This window comes from Triturus cristatus, chromosome 2_2 (genome assembly GCF_964204655.1).
Source record: "Triturus cristatus chromosome 2_2, aTriCri1.1, whole genome shotgun sequence".
NCBI classification, from domain to species: Eukaryota; Metazoa; Chordata; class Amphibia; order Caudata; family Salamandridae; genus Triturus; species Triturus cristatus.
The window spans coordinates 1,016,319,042-1,016,342,355 of NC_140582.1; the positions used below are offsets into that span (position 1 = coordinate 1,016,319,042).

Consider the following 23,314-nt stretch of genomic DNA (forward strand, 5'->3'; position numbering starts at 1 on the left):
AAAGGGATGACTTGTTCATATTTCAAAGGAGGTTTTCTCTTGTCAGAAATGATTTTGACAGGTTGGGCGCAGTTTTAAAATCGAAGAATCCAGGCTGCAGTGGTACACCTGGAGTCATAATTGTCTTGGCACACTAGTGGATTGCACAGTAGCACTGTAGGCCTTAGTTGACAGTTAGCCTTCCATGCCAAGGGTGTATTTTGGGACACTATAAATGATTGTCTTACAGGAACATTAAATAAGCTAATCAGGAGTAAGCCAGTTTAACATGTTTTATGAGTCATAGCACATGCAACAGGACATGGTTAGCAGTGCCTCGGTGCACAGAGTCAAACAACCAGCAACATCCATTGAAGATAAAGGAGGTGTCTATGCCAGAAAGAGGCACTTTTCCTGTGATTCATCACAAATCCTGTCCTGCTAGACAATCTATTTGTTAAATAGGAAAAAAAAATTAAATTGCACAGACATGTTTTTCTTTAAATGTCACCTAGAAGGAATCATCATCAAACTAGAGCGTGCTTCTTACCCTCCACAAAGGTACACTGCGACAGATTCTTTGAAATGACATCAAGCAGCCTAGTCCCCGATGTCAACAAAAAAAGCTCTGAGACTGGGGATTTCAGTTGAGGTGCATCACCCATTAGTCACAGAGAATATCATCTTAGTCTTTTTGCCACTGTCATCCCCAGGTCTAAGAACCTGGAAGTGACTCTATTGTTGCAGTGTCAACGGTAGAAGTGTAGTATATATGTGTACCATTTGAGCGGGAGGACACGGTCTGTGCATTGCAACAGGGTATCCGCCACTGCTTTCCAGTAGTCAGGCAGTACGGGGCATCCCCAGAGCATATGTAGTAGGTCCGCATCGGCTAGCGAGCATCTGGGGCATGTGGCATCTCGGCGCTTGAGATATTGATTAATCTTCATGGCTGTGAGGTATGCTCTGTGTGTGATGGAGAATTGGATTTGCGTAGGCGTGCTTTCCTGGGGATTTGTATTGGGCTTGCCAGCACCGAGGACCATTCTGTGTTTGTGAATTGGCGGTCTATGTCTATTTCCCAGTGGTGTCCGAGTGGCATTTAGTTGACTGCTGTTTGGTGCCTTAGCGAGGCGGCACACCATTTAGTTAAGTGTCCCACCTGTCCCATTACATGCATGTACCGCACTGTAGGGTGTGTTACTGGTTCAGTGTATATGTTGCCCCATTTGGCAGAAAGGGCGGCCAGGAGGGAGCGGTGAAGTAGAAACTGACCAGGGGGCAATTCACCCTCCTCTACTAAGGTTGTGTATGGGATCAGTGTGCCTTCGCGTTACTAACTTACAAGTCTCCCATGCCTTGAACTCCTGCTTCTCTCGAGCTCTGCAGTTCTGCGGCTATGGTGATTATGGTGCTTCGGGGTGCATGGCCGGCTCGAGGGCAGTGCAATTGGCGCCACGCACCGGGCACTGATTGGGGTGGGGGCATCATTTTCACAAGTATATTAACATTTTTAAAAGTACCTGCTGCCACTTTCCTGGCCTTCAGCAATTTTCAGGCATCAATTAAAACGTCAAGATAACACTGGTGATTAATTGTGTTCCTGGAAAGAGACCGGAGGTTTGTCTAGTGGAATTTTTGACTCATTCTAAGGTAACGCAGAAGTTTACCATGTACCATGCAGATCACAAAGTGCATATATTGTAAATAGGTCAGTGGGTTACTGCTTCTGTAAAAGAGCTCTTTTTGTTATTTGCAGTTTATAAGTCAAAATCCTAATATAGAACATTGAGCTATTAACTGCCATCAAAGAGCTGCATGCAAACTGCAAGGTATATGTTAGAGCTATGTTTTTTTGCACAGTGTTTCATTATCCTAATCTTCCCAAAAGGGTTAATTTGGGTAGAAAACAATTGTTATTATTAAAGAGAACCCCTAGCAATGGTGTTACGTTTTAAATTCTGAATTTGTGCTTTTCCAGAATATGGACCTTTAAACCATATTGCCTACCAGTATCGATGACATGTCTCTCCTACAATACACCTTGTAGTCCTGTCTGATGTAACATTTCCTATACACTGATTTACACACATATGATTGTCTCTGTTCAATGTGTGTGATGTAAAGTGTTATAACACCTTGCACTGGTATGAGTGGTGCTATAAAGCTGAATGAATCTGAGAGACAGTGGTTATGGGGACCTGAGGGGCACTGTTAAAGGGTGCTAGTGAGGGAATCCGTGGCAGAGGTAGCCCCCAACAAACATTGTCGCACAGGGCGCCACCAGAGTTAAAGCTGGCCCTGCTGGGTGTTCCCTCCAGTGGCAAGGCAGATGCATATGGAGTGGCTGTGCGGGTGATATATTGACCTTGTGAATTTTGACGCTTCTACAGGTACTTTGTGTAGAATCACGCATCCATAGTTTTCTTTGTACCCAGTTACTTGAAACCTTTGAAAGGTCATATTCTTATTACATGTATGTTGGATTTTTGTCTTTTTTGTCTTGTTGAGTTTAGATAAAGATACTTTATTTTTCTAAACTGGTGTGGTGTCCATTTGTAGGGTTTCATTGTATTACTGTGTGTTTTGAGTACACATACTTTACACATTGCCTTTGGGATAAGTCTGTTTGCTCGTGCGAAGCTACCCAGCGGATGAGCAGGGGTTATCTAAAGACCCTGACTAGAAGCAACGGTCCCTATTTAGACAAAGGTACCTACCTCTGCCAACTAGAGACCCCCATTTCTAACACAGACTCTTTACTGGGAGAGAACATTTATTAGGAAAGTGCTACCAATATTATTATCAGGTGGCATGCTTTCAATCACAAGTACCCAAATGAACGTGCTATGACTCCCCCCACTCTCCCCCCCCCCGCCCCCCCAAAAAAAACACTCTGGTTTCTTGCTCCTAGGGAAAACCTGTTTAAAGATCAGAGGAATAATAATCTGTAACAAAAATCTGGAAGATTAATGTGGAAGACTGATGTAACGATTAAACAGCTGCCAGAGGTGAATGAAGAAGAAACTATTATTAGCTCCACCTTCCCAGTGCCTGGCACTGCTACTGAAGGGCAGTGTGGCTAGTTATGGTCCAGAGCCTGGGTATAGTAATCTAGAACCACCCATAAGTGTAATCATTAGAGCTTGCAGAAAAGATAAAGCTGTACTTCTTTAAACAGGACACTATATCCCTTTTTACTCTCCAGTTTTAAAGATTGAATGATCTTCCATTTGAGTTTACCATTTTTAATTTTTACATTAAGATGTATAAAATCATTTACAAAAGAGCTGCAAGCCAAAAGTATCCAAAATAAAAGTATATTTCAACTTTAGAAGACACAATAAGGCACATTATGTTAGAATAAGCATTTTGATGGGTCATGGACAATAGCAAAATCTCCACAGATTGGTTAGTTCCTGCAGGAAATGCCTAAAAATGGTATAAGGTTTCAGTCATGTGTGTTGTATGAGCATATTTCCTTGTCATTTAAGGCACATAAAATATGTAGCTTAAAATATTTGCAATCGTGTACTATTTACAGCTGTGATCTAAAGAAATGAGTGTGAATAGTGCCACTTCAAAACCAGCACTCAAGCTCTGGGTGGTTTGAAACAAGTTCGCACAATAGCTGAACATTTAAAGTTACAAAGCTGTATATTTCTGGCTAGCGCCCTCACCACACATCATTTCAGTTCAATAGGAAAATACAACAAACCACAGAGAGTACAAATGGAAGCATTTGAAGAATTCTTGATATAATTAACAGCCTTAAATACAAAAGCACATTATTTCCATTTTGAAATGAGAAATCTGAGTTTAATGCTCCTTTTATGTACCATTATAATAGAGACAATTATATTAAATGAATTTAGTCTATAAGTACCTTGAAAGGAAAAATCCACTCACCTGCCTGAGACTGAAATATTGAGGATGATTTACTAAATAGACGGATGGCAAGCTAAAAGAACAGTAGGTGCCATGTCCCTAGTGTGTGTAGAAAAATATAAAAACATCCCCCGGTGTTTGAGGCGCATTCCTTTTCTTTTTCTCATAAACAAGATCCATAAATTGAGGGGAGGGGATTTCCTTAGGAGGAAACAAAATGCAGTCAGGTGGGATTTCATTTTTGATGACAAGTTCCCGCCTGTCGGGAACAACATTTTTGACAAAACTCCACACCTTATTGGTGAAGATCTTTAAATATGGCCGGCTGATTGCCACTGGGACAGCAGGTGTAGGGCCTCCAGCATCGCATCAGCTAGCAGCCAACATTTCAAGACCTGAATGAGGCCTTCAGACATTATCACTATTCTCTTAGTCTCTGGATTGTTTGCTTTGTCTAAATTGCAGCACGAGCACTTGGTGAGGGTAAACCCAGAACCAAAGAGGTTGACTCTACAACTGTATTCTTTGATAAATTAATACATGATACACAGAGATAATACACAGGACCTTTGTAAAAAGAGCAAGAGAAACTGATATATGGTCAACTACTGAGGCAGCCATGCCTTCTTACCCATACTGGTGTGTTTCATCACACCTCAGGGCTGTTTGACAGGCAGGACCGTCTATGAAAATGTAATACAAGTAATGCCTATGGATGCATTATTATTTCTAGAACAGGGCCAACTTCAGGAATGTCCGGACAAATCAGTATGGGCAGTCAATGAAGTGTCATTTGTAGAAAGTGTTGTGGCATGTATACACCAAATGATGACCTTAAAAATGCTAATGAATTTCTTAACTGTCTCTAGGTACCACACATACCAGCCAATGCCTTTGTATTTGATGTGACAAGGAAAGCTATGATGAGCTCCCGTTACCCCATGTTACAGCCAGCTGTGCTGCCCATCAGGCTCCCCGCGTCTCATGTCCCATGCAAATACATCATATACCCTACGTACCCAAAGTGCAAACCAATGCCAATATGTGCACTAGGTGAAACAATGTACCAACCTATACCCTCAAGTATCCCAGGTAGCCCATAAAAAGTGATTGTTACTGCATACCTATGTTCCACATGCACCAGTGAATGCCACTATGTGCCCCAGGTTCCCACTGCACCAATCAATGCCATCATGTGGATATGTACCGGCGAAGTCCATGATTTGCCCTAGGTATCCCATATGGCAGTCAATACCATTAAAATGTAGGTCCCCCCAACAAGCCAATACCACCTTGTACAAAGGAACCCCTGCCGTGTCCCCATTCACCAATCAGATGCATATACATGCATGCAGAGAGCAACACACACAGTCTCTAACATACACAGGCAGACACACACGTTTGCGCACATATGAACAAACAATACATTTAAATCTAAACAAAAACTTAATTTACCTTGTGGACTGGCCACACTGTTTATCTGATTAGTGTGCCTCTCCTGGGCATGCTAGTTCTCACATTTTGCGCAGCTCTTACACAATGCAAGCTTCACAGAATGAAGCAGGGAGAGGTGGCAGCTGTCTGAAAGCTTCCAAACTATGCCCCTACCTAGTTCTCCGCCGTCTCACCTTCTTGGCTGAGTATGCAGGTGGGCTCAACCAAGGAGGTGAGACTTTGAAGATCTGCCTTGACCAGTGAAAGTGTAATCGAGGATTCATTTAACATTCTTCGCCGCAGCTAACCTGTTGTTCTCCACTCTTACACACTCACTGTGGTGGAGGTGCAGCCGCCCAGGTCACTTTCTATACAGCTATGAACAATGAGCGGGATTTGTAGGCGTTAGTCAGTTAATAAACCAATTTGTTGGCCCTTGCTAAGGCCATCTGCTTGATTGCTGACTATAATAGTGGCCATCAATGTGATGGGTTCCTAATGGGTCAGCCCTTACTTCCATAGACAATGCCAAGGTATCGACCACTTTTCATATAGAAATACCCAGTCTGGGCCATACCATGGTTTAAGAGCTCTTGTTGCTGCTGCTCTGCAGAATATCTAAAATGCATCAACTAAGATAACAAATCCCACTAAAGAACTGTGTGGGCTAGAGGGCACAAATATTAACCGGTATTAATATATAACTATGGAAATGCGAATTAAGGTAGGGCAAAAACACAAAGAAATGTGTCTTGCTCCCCTAACCTCCTGTCTAAAATCGAGCATTCCCACCTAAGTGTTAAATGGTGAACACTTAAGTATTCAACAGGTGTTAAACTTTTCCTTTAACTTAATGATTTTTTGTCCCTCTTGGGAGCAAGTGGATGGATGGGTACCTGATAACATGAAAGTTATTTTGATTGGTAACAAAGATTGTTGTGATTATTTGTGCTCTAGTACGGATTAACTTTTTAATTTGAAATTTCTCATTAGTGTATTCCATGGTCTATAAAAGGCATCTCTCTGGTTGTCAGAGAGTTGACACATGAGGATTCAGGGCGTAATGAACAGCAGTGCAAAGCTAATTTGTTTCATGTTTTGAAATCCCAAGGAATAGCCCCAGCTGGAGAGGGAAAAACACATTTCAGCAACAATAAGATTTTTTCTGGACAGTTGCTTATCCTTGGACTGCCAGACACTAAATGGGCAAGTCTTTTTTCTCATTATATGTGTCTATTGTAATGTGGTCTGATCCTGTCGTTTAATGTGTATTTTATATATTTAATTTTAAAAATCATGGACTATACCCTGGCATAGATAGCAGAAATCTTTGTATACGTACAGTTTGGCACTAAAAAGCATTGAAAAAATATAGAAGGCCCAATTCACAAAGTTTTTGCTATGAGTAGATGTGACTTTTTCTTGCGATAATACAGGCTTGCTCTTGAAATTCAGGATTAAGCAAGCCTTTTTAGATTAGACTCATAAAGTCCAGTCTGCTCGCAGGGAATTTTAGTGCTCTAGCATAAAAACCATAGAATTGAAAAACATAAATCTCTAGAAGAAGTCACATATATTGGGAGAAAATATAACAATTGTTTCTTGCTTTAGCCGTACGAAGGATGAGAGTACTAGATTAAGAGTATTGGCTTTATAGTACACAACCAATGAGGACAGGTAATCTTCCTGCATAGCATTTAGGGCCTGATTATGAGTTTGGCGTGGACTGGTGCAGTCCATGCTGTGCAGGTGCTGGGGTGCATGCACACAGGGGGGAATAACACGTGCCCCCCTGCATGCACCCCAGGGCCCAGAGGCAACAAGAGCCATGTAGGTCCCCCTTTGTTCTCTCTCTGCCTTAGTTTTCATGGAGGTGGAACCACAGTGAAAACCGTGGTGGAGAGGAAACTCGTAATATGCTTGGCGTGACTAATGCAGTCCTGCCAAGCATATTGCGGCCTCAAAATCTCCGCACCACTGCTGTGGCAATGGTGGTCCGACCACCCTACTTGTAATAGGGCAGTCGGAAGACCATCCCAGCTACGCCCCCGCCAGTCTGGCGGTCATTGGACTGCCAGACTTGCAATCAGCCCTAAGTGTGACCCAGTAGACCGTTTTACAGAACGGATAGGCTGGGGAAATGATGTTGTCTTCGTACAGCCCTGTATTGATACAGAAGCTATTTTGCACATCGTTGCTGTCAACTTCATGTTTAGTTAAAATTAATCAATCATTCCATACCTTAAGGCAGTGATATACAATGACCAGCAATGAAATAAGACAACACATGAATGTGCCCCCTGCAGTACAAGCTTTGCCTTTTTCCATTTAGGAGGTATCCGTTTATTTTATAAATACTACATAACTTTAGCTCTCCTACTCATCATTTCTAGGAAGTGTGCATTCCTTTTTTCCTGAAGATTGCTTACAAGCCCAATTGAATAATTCAACATATAGAACCCTAACATCTTCACCTCTGTAAATAGATGAAGACAGCCCATGTGTCTGATTCTGACAGATTGTTGGATGAATAGGTGTGAATTACTCCTGATTTTCAGATGAGTTATGCAAAATTGACTGTAGTTTGAGGCAAGAACATATCCTTGAGAAGTGTTTCAGGAAAGATCATTGGTAATATCCTATCTCACTGGGTAAACCAGTTTAAAGGGCATCATTTATGATGCATGTCACCCATCAAAGTGTGCTATAAAGTTCAGGAATATCACTCTGTGGGCTTTTTTGTTATGTGTTGAACTTGGCAAGTATTTATCTACACTTCTGTCATTACAGAGTGTATCATGTTCAACCTTTGAGTGTGTCTAAGTAACAGAAGAAGTTAATTTGGGAGGCATACGGGTAACAAACATAATGCATTTTGTAGTTCTTATGGTTATGTGTTCTGTTGTGTCTGATACTATGATGGGTACACAGATGTTTTACCATTTGTGTTGGTAGTGTTGTGCCCTGTGCTCTGCTGTTCAGCACAAGAGTCAGTATTTGACAACCATTTGTCTCAAACGGTTTAATTGTCCGCGTGATTGCAGGAAGGTTTCAGAGAAGTGTGTACATTCCATAATTCCTGATGTGTGTTTGTGCACAAAATGATTGTCAGCAAAGATTTTCTGACCTGACAACAGTGGGGTCAGTCATCTAATTCCTCAAAATGGTTCAAAAGGCGCTGCCTTGTGATACACTAGATTTGCCAAGCCCTGCAGGGTCACGCAGGCTGGCCTTGCGTGGCTTGATCAATCTCATTGTAGGTTTTGTGCTGCCCTGCGTCACCTGACGTGGGGCAGGGAGATGCAAAACCTATAATAAAAATGCCCCAGAGCATTCTGATTGGCCCAGGGAGCATTTTCTCCTTTGTATGATCTCCGTTTCGCTGCAGTCAGACTCCCGTGGGAGCGAGCACTCTGATTGGCCGCCAGCAACATGAGAACTATGTTGCCGACAGCCATTACCATACTCGGGGACATTTCCCTCCCTCCTGAACTTTACAAAAAAATCATATAAGGGGGCTGGGTAGGGAAACACTACCCGCCAGGCCCAATGAGGGGAACCCAGAGACCCCCCTCCCCCGGCCAAATTAAGAAATAAATCATCAGTTATTGCTGTGATCCCGCTGGAGTTCCGCATGATCACAGCAAAATAAACCACAGTGGCAGCCTGCAGTATTTAATAAAGGGGCATATTTGGCCCGGGTACCCCATCCCCTGGGGCCCAATTTATCAATATGGGGGTGCACGGCCCTGAAAGCATGACTACTCAGCAGTTAGGAAATTTCTCTAGAGTCAGAGCTCCACCCATATTTGAGTGATGGGTCAGATGTTCACGCAGATTTCAGCCTCAAAGCAAAGATAATTTTCAGTCAAGCCCACCTCTTCATGCCCACCTTATTCCACTGATCTGTTATAAACTTTCCCTGATCATTGCTCTCAAATGCAGCAGGGAGTTGTAGCAAGACCAGTGCTACTGTACCAATAACCTGATAAAGGTTCAGGGGTTAATATGGAGATTTGCTGCTTTGAAAAGGACATAACCTAGATTTGAGATGCTCTCTAGAAGACCCTGTCACGTGGTCAGAATAGGCAGAGCAGAAACACTGCCATTGACATGCTCACATTTCTTAAGTTGCTTTTCTACACACATGAACTTTTGACCTACATTTGCATGCATGTCAAGGCAGGATAACATTCTCTGAATCTGCATTGCTTGCATTTCGGCTTTGTGGGTATATTATCACAACACCTTGAACATTGAGTATGTTCACTGCACAAATATCATATTTGTTATTTGTCCGGATGGCGACATCGATATCCAACTAGAATAAACAATTGCGCCCTAAACAGGGGTTGCGACATAGCCACATGGGTTCTGTTATTATACTTACACAAGCACTTATGGGTTTAGTCAGAGGAGCACTCAGCTGACACAGCGAGGCCACTTCAAGTAGGAATTCTAGCTCAGCTGATTCCTGCGTACCAACACGAGGAATGTCGCGCTCTACACCAAGATGGACAGCCTGATGACACTTACCCACAGGTAATGGAGAATTAGTGCACTTAGTAGGGATTTGGCAGATGACTTACTCAAGGCAAAACTAGGTTAGGGAGCGCTAGGTAGGAGTGCAAATGTGCACAGCACTTATATGCCTGCATACACATATACACTGTTTTAGCACAATGATGGAAATGTTCATCCTTTTAACTATTCTTGCAATGTTAATTACTCTAATCTGTTTCATCCTACTGATAATCACAGTGCAGGTTTTTTTTCCAAGAATCATAACTATTTCAATTAATATTGAAAAGCTGTGCTGAGTGTTTCTTGCGTGCTTCTTTGGGTATGCATGAGAGTATAAACGAAAAGGTTCTAGATCCATTATAATGATTTCCTTGGAGATCAGAGGTGTCACGTTTTAAGGTTGCACACACATCTGTGGTTCTGTAGGGTTGAAGGTACAGATGGTGCACTGTGGCTAGCAGGGACATAGGCCAACGCATCCCGAGGGTGTGCATGGAATCAATCTGGCACAATCCTGACATTTTTGCTGCCCAAAAAATGCACAGTTTTACAGAGGGAGGTACAAACAGTAGGACACGGCACTGCCAATGTTATTTTATTTTAATTTCCTTACATTTATTGTTTTCAGTGCATGAATCAACTGACTAATATGCATCTACTATCAATTCAGTCCTTAGCGAATTATTATTTTTTTTCTCAAGTTTATGGCGAGGATTCCCATTGTCAAGTTGGATTGTTATTGAATGTTTTAAGGCTTGGTGTTACAGCAGAGCAGCCACATCTTTTTTATATTAAAGGAGACTCACAACGAGATTGAATACAAGCCTTAGGAGATATGTGTAAATACAAGGCTTGCCGAATTTCAAGCTTATTAAATGAGTCAATTGCACCTAGGTGTCAGTCGGTGAATGGCATTGAACTTGTGTGCAGATGACATCTGATTTGGTGTTGATGAAGCTGAGAAAGCCATCACAATGTCACTTCAAAAGCTAGGAGGGCCTCTTTTCATGTTATGGGTGATAGCCAAGGTTTATCGTCAACACTGTTTAGCAGTGTGAACCGGCTGTGGCAATTACTGTGCATGAAAAGATGTATTTTCATGTTAGAAGTTAAGCAGAATCTTTGTCTATACTTCCCCCTTTTTCCTTCTGATAGGGTCATACATTGCAGGAGCCCTTTCTTATGGTTTTGATAATAATTAGTAGGACCTAGCATTCTTGAAAATTTTCCAGTCTCTGCACATTTGAGAAGAAACAGTGAGACATCTGAAAGGATCGATTGTGGCTGTAGTTGTGAAGACTGCATCTTTTGTGCACTCAGCATATTTTATATATTGGACGTTGTATTTGAACTATTGGATACAAAAGACTAATTTGAACGTAAATCGAAAAGATACATCATATTTCATATGGCTGAATGAACACTTTGTTCTTCATTGTCTAGACAGGATGTCTCTGGAGCTGCAGTGTTTTAGCCGTGGCTTTGCTGTGACCGAGAACGGCTCCAGATCACAGAAATTCAGGGCCAAAAATGTCCTCTGTTTTCTGAGCCTGCCTTTCAGGCCAAACATTTAGTGTAACTCATCAGGAAATGTGATGGGTGATGCTACGGGAGGCAGGTACCTCAGGTTTCTCTTGTTGAAGCTGCCTCTCTGAAGTCACCCACATTCCTGGCAGCTCATTCCCATTTTAAAATTCATGCAACACATGGCCTCAGTAATTATAAATTAATTAGCTGTCATCAACAAAAGAACATACCATAACACAAGTATTGCTTTATATTCAGCGAAAACAGATTGGGCCTCGCCATATGCTGCAAAATGCCTGCACGTTTCCTACAAAAATAGCAACAAATATTTCGGTTACCTCAATATCCTGTTTTTCCCCCTCCCTGTTCGTGACATTCTGATGTAGAAATTGTGAATTAAAAAAAGGAAATGATCTAAGCGTGAAACAGCTCCTCGAGGAGGAAAGGAAGGCGCATTCGGAGAGAACCAATGTTTCACGTCGTAAGAGACATTCGTTAGCTGCCTGTCTTTGTCCCTGTCATAATGCAAAGTGCAGTGCCGCATCTGAAGAGACTGTTCGGTCCATATCGAGACAATAAACACTTTCTGAGCAGATAAAGGGGGCTTTTTCAGACAGACAATTTATCCAGAGGACAGTTCTCGATAAAACAATAACAGCAGAACACATTCTGTAGTTGTCTCTTAGATGAAAGTGGCATTCGCGGTGAATGGCTGCAGAATGCAAACTGCCTCTGTAAACTGTGGTGGAGTCAGGTGCCATAACTGCCGTGCAAGATGCTGCTTGTGTAAGGTATCAGGTGAGCTTTTGTACTGCAATCCAAAATGTGCGGACTGCAATGGGGAATAACACATACCTGTTCTTATTTAGGGTATTCAGGGTAGCACCATTACCACACTGGTCTGCGCGATCACTTTTCTGCTGGTAGAACCTTAAGGAAGTTACCAGTGCCAAAATTCAGACTAACTGGAAAACTGGGCACCGATGACCGCACTGGCGACATTTGTCAACGCACTTCATAGGAGCGGCACAGTTTGCTTAATGTTCAGCACCAAGGGCCTCATAAATGTAAACTTGGGTATACATTTAAGTTTACAATAAAATGTGCCTTTTTACACCAGCCAGGAATCTAGTCTGCAAAGAGATTCCTGATGAAAGTAACTGTGTTTTTTGATTGGAGATATCTCTGCCACTAGCGGGGAGAAATCCATTCTCGTAATTCCCACTCAAGTGGTGGGAAATAGGCAAACCGTGGGTGGGAATGGACCAACCACACATTTGTTGTAAATTATGAGTATTGGGAAGGCTGTTGACCTCAGGGATAAATGTTTTCCCCACAGAGAAAGCAAAGAGCGTGTGTTGTTATTGGGGTTTGTATTCATGGTGATTTTGAGAACTCCTCTCAGAGGGAACAGAACCACAGTGCAAGTGTCCTCAGCATACTATTGGTAATATTGTGGAGTACCAAACAGTACTAAATCTTCAGCGAGATGTAGACTGCAATGTAGGAATGCAGATATACTACTTTTTTTGCATACTGATGTTTACCTAACTTCTCAGCTTGACCTCTCACTCATTCTGTATTTCCACACCACCTCTCTTCCTCCTCAGTCTTTTCTCTCATAGATATGCTTTTGCAAATCTTTGAATACTGATTTCTGACGGCAACATCTGACCATTGCCTTTTTTCTTGCTTTAGTCTATCAGGTATATTTGGTCTTTCAACTGTCTTCCAAAGACTCACAAATTCCTCCAAGAGTCAGTAGAGATCTGCTAATCTCCAACAACCGCTGTGATATTAATCCACTCAACCATACATACTAAAGTCTGCCAAAGAATGCTTGCTTCATTCTAATGCACTTGTCCTCTTTGGAGAGGACTTAAAGTGGAATTTTGTACCCAGGAGTGGATGGAATGACTTTCAAATGACATTGAATGATTTGGTTTCAAAAATATGCTTTGGATTGTGGAATTTGTAGTAATGACAAGATGAGGCAGCCTCTACAGAAAGTGAGATCAGTGGTGAGAAAGCTCTCAACAAACCCGTCAGCTGGAGGATATAAGTGGTAGAACAATAAAACAATAATTTTGGAAAGAATTGTGCTGAATATCCCATATAACGGGCTGCAGGGTCCATAGGCAGTTTGGTTTTACAAGAAGATCAACCTTTGTATAAAGCAGTTTTTGACCAGAAGTTCGGAAAAATCGATTAAGGCAGGGTTGTAGATGTGTTCTACTTAAGTTTTAGGCAATATTTGTAAGCTAAACAAAAGAGAAGGTTTGGCAGCAATTAGACAAATGAGACCCTGCTTTGTATACTGTGTTAGGAATTGACAGCGGTACAGAATATTGAGTCTGGTGGAAAGTGGAGTCCATTCCGAGGGGAAAAAAACAGGATTCCGGCATGAATATGCTGCTTTCCTTGAAAAACATTTGTTTATGATACAGTGGAAGGAATAAGGTTCATATTTCACCAGAAAAGATTTTTGTTATATTATTTAAATTTGTTCTGTGGCAGAAACAGAGGAACAATTATCTAGAGCAGTGGTTCTTAACCTGCAGTCCTTGGACTCCTGAGTGTCTTCAAGGCCTACTTTGGGTTCCACGACAGCTTGGAAAAATAAATAAAATTAACAGATTAATAAAATTTATATAAATAAAGAAGCAAAATGTTAAATTTAAAAATATTCTGTAAATGTCAAGGAATTTGAAGTTGAAGGCTAAAAATGTAGTAAGTATCCGCAAGAAAGTACAAGTGCATCAAACAAAATATAGAATGAACAATAAGTAGCCTCCATTGAATTTAGAAAAGCACCAACCTTCCAATTAAAATTCAAATGTGTATTAGTTTTGCAAATTAAATTAAATATTCCATCACTTGTGTATTTGTTTGATGAATGCTTGTTTCCATATTTTTTCTATTGTTTTGCAGTCAAAATCATTGAAAATGGTTAGGCCTCCGATGCAGGATACCGGCTGAGTACGCCGTAACCACACCCCTCTGTCCTCTTCCGACGTCAGATGCGGTATGCAGCTGTGCCGCTGAGCTCCGCGAACACGCCAGCGTTAGACGGGGAAAACTTGAGATGGGGAACTGGAACTGCACAGGAGTCGAGCAGGGCAGCGCGAGTACCGGTGTGCTCTTCTGCTCGTTTTTTTTTTGTTTTTTTTTTTTAAAACCTTTATTCGTATAATTCAGATACACTGCTATTCAGCCGACAACCCAGAGGTTCGGCAGCTCCTCAATCAACACGTGTAGTCATCTAGAGCTCTCATACAGGATAAAAACAAAGGTTCCAATTTTTAAAAATGAACACAACAAGCAAGGCAGTATACATCATAAGTTCGCGTCGGCTCCCAGCGAGGGGGCGGCCCCATTTCCAACATCAGATCAAGCCACCGATTGAGAGGAGGAGGGAGAAGCAGAGGCGCTAACATTCTAGCAGAGGTGTATCAGAAATACCCAAGTCGGACGCGAGGCTAGGGGGAAAGTTGCTCCTCTAGTGGTTCAGTGGCAGGAGGCAAACATATGTACCCCCTATACTGGTTCCAACCTCCCCATACCTTATGCCATTTCTTGGGCCTCCCCCGCGCACTATACACCGTTTTCTCCCGGAACATGCACCAGTCCATGTTGTCCTTCCAAGCATCCAGGGTGGGAGGGCTAGGGGATCCCCACAATCTTGCAATATCTCGCTTAGCCACCATATTACCTAGGGTCACCCATTGAGTCTGCGCCGCATCGTAGTCTGTAGGACCCCACACATTCAAAAGACAGCGCCGCGCCTCTGGGTGCAATACAATGCCCGTGACCTCCTGCATCACAACGTGAATCCGCTTCCATAGTTCCGCAATCACACCACACTCCCATATAATGTGCAGAAAGGTGCCCACCATCCCGCAGCCCCTCTTACACAGCCCATCCTCGGAAAAACCCATATGGACCAATCGGGGCCCAGTGACATAGACTCTGTGGAGTATCTTAAGCTGGACAAGCCGCAACCTGGCGGGGATTGCGACCTCCTTAGGAGAGGAGACCGCGTACTGCCAATCCTCATCGTCCAGCTCAAGGCCGTCTCTAGTCCACTGGTCCCGCACCCCCAGGAGGAGATCGGTCCGAACGTTCACAAGCTTTTTGTAAATTAGGGAGATTGTGCTCTCCGGCATATGGCCGTCCAGGATCCGGTCCTCCAAAGGAGAGGACTCAGGCACCTTTTCCCCCTCAACGAGGACCGACTGCAGCGCATGGCGCACCTGCGCATACCGGAAGTATTCCGTGCCCTCAAGCGCATATTCCGACCGCAGCTCATCGAACGACTTAATCCGCCCCTTGGTCAGCATGTCCCCCACCCTGGAGATGCCAATCAGATCCCATTTGTCGAATCCCTTAGAGTGCCAGAGGTTCCCCAACATGTCCGAGTCATACAACGGAGTGGCGAGGGTGAGCCTATCCTTCCATCCCAGGGAGTTCGTGACTGTCTTCCACACGTGCACCGCCACCCCGGTCGGCCCTGTGAGGGACCCAGCCGGTGGCTTCGAATAAAGTGCTCTATAATAGCCACCACCCCGCAGCAACCACCGGTCCATAGCAAAGCCAGGGCCAAGCGCCGGACCGTAGACTCCATGATTGATCGCGCTCAGTTGGGAGGCCCAATAGTATCTTCGGATGTCGGGAAGCGCGACACCCCCGTCGTACCAAGGGAGAGTTAATTTTGCTATCGCTATACGCGGGCGGCCGTCCCACAGCAGCGAACGCTGCAGACTCTCAACCTCCCGAAAGTAGCTGGCCGGAACCAGCTCCTGGGTGTTCTGCAGGGCATAGAGAAAACGGGGAAGAGACATCATTTTGAATAGCACCGCACGGCCAAGGAGGGAAAGCGGCAGCCGCCGCCAGCCCGCCACGTCCCGCCGCAGGCGCGCCAACGGAGGGAGCAGGTTCCTCTCATACCGTACCGTTGGGTCGGCAGAGATATAAATCCCAAGATACAGGAAACCCTCCCGGGCAATCTGGATCGGGCAATTCCGCGGGGGAACCGGGACGTCCCCACACAGGGCATACAGATATGACTTACCCCAATTAATGGTTAGCCCCGAGTTCCTCCCGAAGGAAGTCAATATGTCGCAGACAACTATAAGGGACTTCCGGGGTGAAGTAAGATAGAGCAGAATATCGTCGGCATAGAGGGAAATGCGGTCTTCGTGATCAGGGGACCATCGAATCCCCCTCACATCTGGGTGCCATCGTATCCAGGCCGCCAGCGGCTCAAGGGCGAGAGCGAACAACAGCGGCGATAGAGGACAACCCTGCCTGGTACCCCTCCCCAGGTCGAAGGGACGGGACGCCCTACCGTTAACTGCGACTTTGGCGAGAGGTCCTTCGTATAATAGCCTTACCCAGCCCACAAATCCGGGCCCGAAGCCGAATTTCGCAAGCGCAGCCCACAGGTATGCCCACTCCACCGTGTCAAATGCCATCGTTGCATTGAGCGCAGCCACCATGGCCGGCTCCCGCATCGTCCCCACCCTTGCGATCACTCCGTGGATGCGCCTAAGATTCAACGCGGTATTACGATGCGGGATGAAGCCAGATTGGTCAGGGTGGATCAGATCCCCGACCACCCTGACCAGCCGGCTTGCGAGGATTTTGGCAAGGATCTTCGGCTCAGCATTAAGGAGCGAGATCGGCCTGTATGAGCTGCACCGGTTCCTGGGCTTGCCATCTTTATGGATGACCACGATCGTTGCCAGGCGCTGGTCAAGTGGGAGGCAACCCATCTCCCGCGCCTCCACAAACATAGCCCGCAAATGCGGAGCGATCTTGTCCGGTCGGAGTTTGTAAAGCTCAATTGGCAGGCCATTTGGACCCGAGGCCTTGCCCGGATGCAAAGAGCGGATAGCCCCCGCAATCTCGTCGACTGTGATGTCGCCATCAAGATCGTCTCTGTCTATGTCGGAGAGGCAAGGCAGGGCAAGATCGCGCAGGAGCTCACATGAATCCTCCACTGGCCTGTCAGACACGGAGGTATAGACCGTGTGGAAGTAATCCGCAAAGCACTGGACTATGCCGTCCGGCTCCGTGACCATGACGCCATCCTCCGTCACAAGGTCCGGCACAACACGATTGGCCCGCTCCTTTTTATCTAGCCACGCGATCAATTTCCCGGCCTTGTCCCCGACGTCGTACAGACGGCCCCGCTGTTCACTACTCAGGGCTTTGGCCGCATCCGTCACGAGGGCCCTGTACTCCGATTGTTTAAGGCTCAACTTGTGCAGCGCCTCCGCCGTGACCTCCCCTTCCAGAGCCAACTCTAGATCCGCGATCTCCGCCTCAAGCTGGGCGACCTCCGCGTCTCTCCGACGCTTGGCCGCTGTTATCAAGGAGAGGGCCTCACCCCTAATCACTGTTTTGAACGCTTCCCACAAGGACACCGCCGACGTGACCGAACCAAGGTTTTCTTGAAAGTAACGGTCGACCGCCTTCAGTACCGCACTACGAGTCGCAGGGTCCCTGAAATACCACGGGTTAATTGGGGCCACCCTACCACCCACTCCTCTGCCAACATCCATACAGATCCACACCGGGGAATGGTCGGAAATACCTCGTGCCCTGTGCCTGGCCTCAGAGACGAAGGAGGCGTGTGCAGCTAGGGTAAGGACATAATCAATTCTGGAGAGACTGCCATGCGCCCCTGAGTGGAAAGTATATTGTCGTTGTGTGGGATGCAACAGTCTCCAACAATCAACCAGCCCAAGGGTATCTATAAAATCAGGAAGCCACTTCTGAGCCCCCCCCGAACTCCTCTGCGGGTGTCTGTCGAGCAGGCCAGAGCCAACCGCATTGAAGTCGCCACCCACCACCAACATTCCCTCTGGGAGATCCAACAATGTCCTCTCTAAGTCCGCTAGTGTAGAGGGCTGCAATGCAGGGGGGACATAAACCGACACCAGGACCAGGGTCCTGCCCTCCCACCGCCCCGCTACTGCCGCAAAGCGTCCCCTATCGTCAACGGTAGTGGAGTCAACCTCGAATGGCAGAGAGGACCTGACTAGTATTCCCGCCCCTCTAGAACCCGAGGAAAACCCGGAATGTGCAACAAATTTATAGCCTTTACGATTGAGTGCATAGCACGTGTTACCAATCAAGTGCGTCTCTTGCAATAAGACAATATCAGGGGTACATCGCTTCAGAAATTGCAGAACAATCCCACGCTTAATACGATCCCCCAAGCCATTTACATTCCAACTGAGTATTTTTAGGCCCCTACCCCCCATCCTTACATGTAAGGAGACCACCACCCCCGCGTGGAACCAGACCCGAGTCACGGAAGCTTGCATCTTTACGCCTTGCATAACAAAAAACAACAACAACCCCAACAACAACCCACATCCACCCCCCACCCTGCACCCCTGCGTAAGCTCTAAAGTGCCCCCCAACTTGCAGTGTGCCTGTCGCCCCTTAATACTACTAATCTACGAAAAGAACCCCAGAGGAGGAAAAGGCTCCCCTACTGCCCCCGCTGCCCCCCGGATTATCAACCTCCCGGAGGAACCGGAGTCCTAGTACTTAAGTCCTGGCTCAGTGTTCATCCCCACCACCGTCTGCGCCACCGGAGCGTTCCACGCCAGTCCGTCCTTGGGGCAATGTGTCCAGCCAGTCTCCGACCATGTCAGGAGACTCAAAAAAGAAAGTCCGCTCTTCGAACACCACCCGCAACCTGGCCGGGAAGAGCATGGCATATTTTAGTCCCATCTCACGTAGTCTTCTCTTGACCGCCAGGAAGCCTTGCCGTTGCTTCTGCACCATCTGGGTAAAGTCCGGATAGAAACTTACAGTAGTGTTCTGGAATGGCAGCGGGCCGGCCACCCGCGATGCTTGCAGAATAGCATCTCGGTCCCTGAAGTTAAAAATCCTGGCGACAATCGGCCTCGGAGGGGCCCCCACCTTGGGCCTCCCGCCAGGGACTCTGTGGGCCCGTTCGACAGCAAAGAACTTACTGAGGCCTTTGGGCGCCAGATGGTTCACCACCAGGTCCTCCACGAACAGGTCCACCGACTGCTCCTCCGAATTTTCCGGGACCCCAATGATGCGCACGTTATTGCGCCTTGCACGGCCTTCGAACTCTTCCAACCGTCGGGCGAAGTGATCATTTGCCGTCCGCAGGGTACGGACTTCCTGCTGAAGGCCGGAGACGTCGCCCAGGAGGCCGGCAGTGTTGAGGTCCAAGGACTGAACCCGCTCATTCGTTTTCCCCAGGTCTGCCCGAACCAGATTGACGTCAATCGATATGGCGTCCACTTTATGTGCCAGGGTCTCAAATTGTTGCCCAATCGAGGACTTCATCCCTTCGATGGCCCCCATAATATCTTGCAGGGTCAGTTCTGTGGGGGGAGGTGTCGCGTCCTTCGAGGCTTCCAGTATCGGGCCCGATCCGCCCGGAGACCCCGTCTGGTGGGCATAACGGTCCATGTTGTTAGTCTAGGTGTAGCTGCCCCGCCTGGTACTCTTGGGCTTCTGTTTGTCGGCGTCCGATTTGGTCGACATCGCAATCTGCCGTGTAGACACTCTCCTTGCCCATACAGAGTAGTCAACCATGCGACCAGTGGCTGGCACTACGCACGCCCCGTCCCGGGCGCTGTGGAGACTGGAAGGCGAAAGTGAAAGTGAAAGTGGAAACACCTTCCCTCCGCCGACTCGTCCCCAGCCCGGCCGCTGTTGTTCAATTAGTGCACGGGCACTGTGCCAACGCGAGGCCCGGGCACCGTGCGGGGAGTAGGCCACAAACTTCCAGTCAGTACAACTTCGGTCTCCGGTGGACGATTTCGATCCGGACAGCGGCTCTCGCCTCGGCAACAGCTCCCCTCCAATATTCCGGGCATCAAAAGCAGGATAATAGACAGGATAGCTGCCGGAGGGAGCGAGGGTCTCGGGAGCTCTAGGCTCACGCGGCCATCTTGATCACGCGCTAAGCTCCTCCCCCTCTTCTGCTCGTTTTGAGTAGCCCTGTTTTGTTAACTTCGAGGTGCCCATCCCGCCTGCACAGCTATAACGGGCTATTAATATTCTGACTTCAGTTTGGCTCCATATTTCCCTGAGGCGGATTATCGGCTGATCTTCATGCTAATCTTCATGCTCCACGAGCCTGGATACTCCCTGCGGTGCGGAGCGGTGCAGACACCCGTGCTCCTCGGAGTTGCAGCTTTTTACTTCCTATAATTTTTGAATTTTTTTTCTTCTCACTTATGCCATTAGGACCACCAGGTTTCTCTCCAAGAGAGGGTAAGTGATTGCATTTTCCTTACACGGCGGTGTATGGGGGCTCCCTATGCCACTTGGTTGAGGGACGCCTTGTTGTTGGATTTGCGTGATAACTGCAGTATGCGAAATCTTACCAAAGGCGCTAGAGGTACTGTAACATCCCACGCTGACTCTCCAAGCTTGGTCCAAAGGGTGAAAAAACGAGTCGACCAGGCCGCTGCTCAAGCAAACCACGCTGCAGCCTTTAGGAAGGACCTGGATTTGAATCCTGAAACTGCTGAGATGGCAAGCTCTGAGGCTGTCAAACAAGATCACCTTGGAGGTGTTTTGGTGGACCTTGACTCAAGCATCAGTATTAGCCCTTTCTCTATAGCTTCTCCTAGGGCAGGTACTTCTACTATTCCAGATCTGACCAAGCTAAAGACAGTGATGCTGGTCATTTCATCTGGGGAAACCAAGGATCTTAAAAAGTATCCTTTATTTTTCAAAGCCAAGCCCGGTTTGTCATCAGCGGTGCAGGAGGCGGTAGGGAATGGGCCCCCTTCAATGGACAACCCCATGGATTTGTGTATAGATGGGAGTGTTAGGGATCCTACGGAGGGCAGTCACACTCCTTCTCCTTCTGCTTCCATGCTTTTGCCTTCCCCTGGGGGGAACTCATCTGAATTATCTACTCTTGTGGAAGACGTCCTGACCATCCCAGTAGAGTCTATAGTCTCGGACTCACAGGTATTGCAGTCTGAAGTCAGGGCAGAACTGACTCAGGACAACTCCTCCCAAGACAATAGATCCTTCTCCAACCAATGGGATGCCAAGAGCCTCAACAACTTGATTTTGGAGGAGATTCGATGGATAAATCTTAATAGCCTATAGACTCCAAAGTATTAATATAGTGTCATAGTGTTAATGTTATGAGCTTACAAATGTTTCCAAAAATGTTTTCTATCATTTGTCTTGGTCTCTTATACTGGTGCAGTAAAGAAGCGTGGCTTAGGTCAAACCTTGTGCAAAGCCATTGGTAGTAGTTACAGTATCAGTATTTAATGAGTGCTCAAAGGGAACAGTAAGGGAACGGCCACCGACGTATTCCAAAGGCCCCTGGGTCCAAAAGGCACACAAAGAGCAAATCACAAGAACAGAGTCCTGTCCCCGAGCACAACGTAATTCTTATTTCCAAAGATTTCTTCAAGAAAGTATCAGTCCATAACTTAAATTATTCAAGATCTTCTTTATTTTCTCATTTCGCTGAAAGCCGTAGTTTTTTTACAGGTGACTCTTAACCATCACAGTGCAAAGCTGAAATAGCCAAAATGTAGCCAACACGTGTTTCGTCCTGGGTATATCGCCCATCGACTTCCTCAGGGCAGCTAATAATTATAAAGTAGCTCCACCAACATCCAGGCAGAAACTTTTCAGGATCCCATACAGCATGGGTCTACTTGTGGTTACGTCTGTTCCAGTACGGAATGAATAGTGTATGTAAATATCGTATCTTCGGAGAGTACTCCAGCTGAAATAAAGTTCCAAGTACGAGTACTCAGGCAGTTGGTCATCTATTGCCTTCTAGTTTTCTCTCTTTTTCTTTTTCTCTTTGCTTTATTTGCTTTATTTGCTCTTGTTTGTTTTCTTCTTATTGAAGGAGGGGGGAGGGATAGGTAGTCCAGTAGGTCTTGGCACCAAGTCATGGAGCCAGTTAAGGGGATGGGGGGAATAGCCTGTCAGGTATGAGCAGGGATGGTGGTCTGCTCATGGTGACTACGGGAGGAGGGTGGGGTCACGGGGGTGGAAAAGGGAGCATGGGAGAAAAACAAAATTCATTTTTTAAATCCAGATGCATCTATTTATCATTAATAGACTTATATTTTGCTAGATCTCGGATGGGGCCAATGATTGAAGTCAGGGTTTTTCAGCACATTTCCATGCTATTAGGCTGTTCGGATACTATCTTGCTTTCTGCAAATGAATAAAAAGGAACATTTAAAAGTGGTCTCTTTTAATGTTAATGGCCTCAACAATAAGAAGAAAATGTGGGCCATCGAGGCATGGATCAAGACAGAAAATCCAGCGACCATTCTCTTATAAGAGACCCATATACCAGCGGGGAAACTAGCAGATTTCCCAATGTTTAGGTCCTGGGTAGCTTATAGGGGTTTCTCCTCCTCTTTGGTATCTCATCGGGGTGCGGCGGTTTTCCTTAGCAAAAAACTCCAGGCCGAGGTAGTCCATTTTGTAAACGATCAGAGCGGAAGATGGTGCTAAGCCACCTGTAAATTAGTAAACAGACTCTTATTTTTCACTAGTATATATGCCCCAGTAGAAGATAATCTTATGCCATATGAAGAATTTTTTCAATCTTTAATTCAAGTACCTGGTGAACTGATCTTAGGGGGGACTTCAATTTTCTAATGAACCCTAAAATTGACTCCTCAGCTATATCTAAAAGACAGCTAAAACCCAAAACTTTAAAAGTTCTACAAAATTATGGCCTGACTTTGGACATATTTGATCCATGGAGGGCAGTATTTCCAACTAAGATTGCCTATACTTGTTTCTCAGGTAGATTACATACCTCTTCACGCATTGACTTTTTTCTTATTTCTAGGAATCTGGCTTTTAGCGAGCAGAGAATCTTTAAGAATGTATTTTCGGATCACGCGATGGTCATTCTTGAGTTAGAGCTAGGTGAATATATAATGACTTCTAAAAG

The 23,314-nt window shown here is 45.8% G+C and overlaps 1 protein-coding gene across 5 annotated transcripts in view; it reads left to right on the forward strand.

Annotated features, from left to right (window-relative positions):
• Window positions 1-23,314, forward strand: part of SORCS2 (sortilin related VPS10 domain containing receptor 2) — a 2,262,720-nt gene that overhangs the window by 1,153,103 nt on the left and 1,086,303 nt on the right. The gene's annotated exons all lie outside the window — the stretch shown is intronic.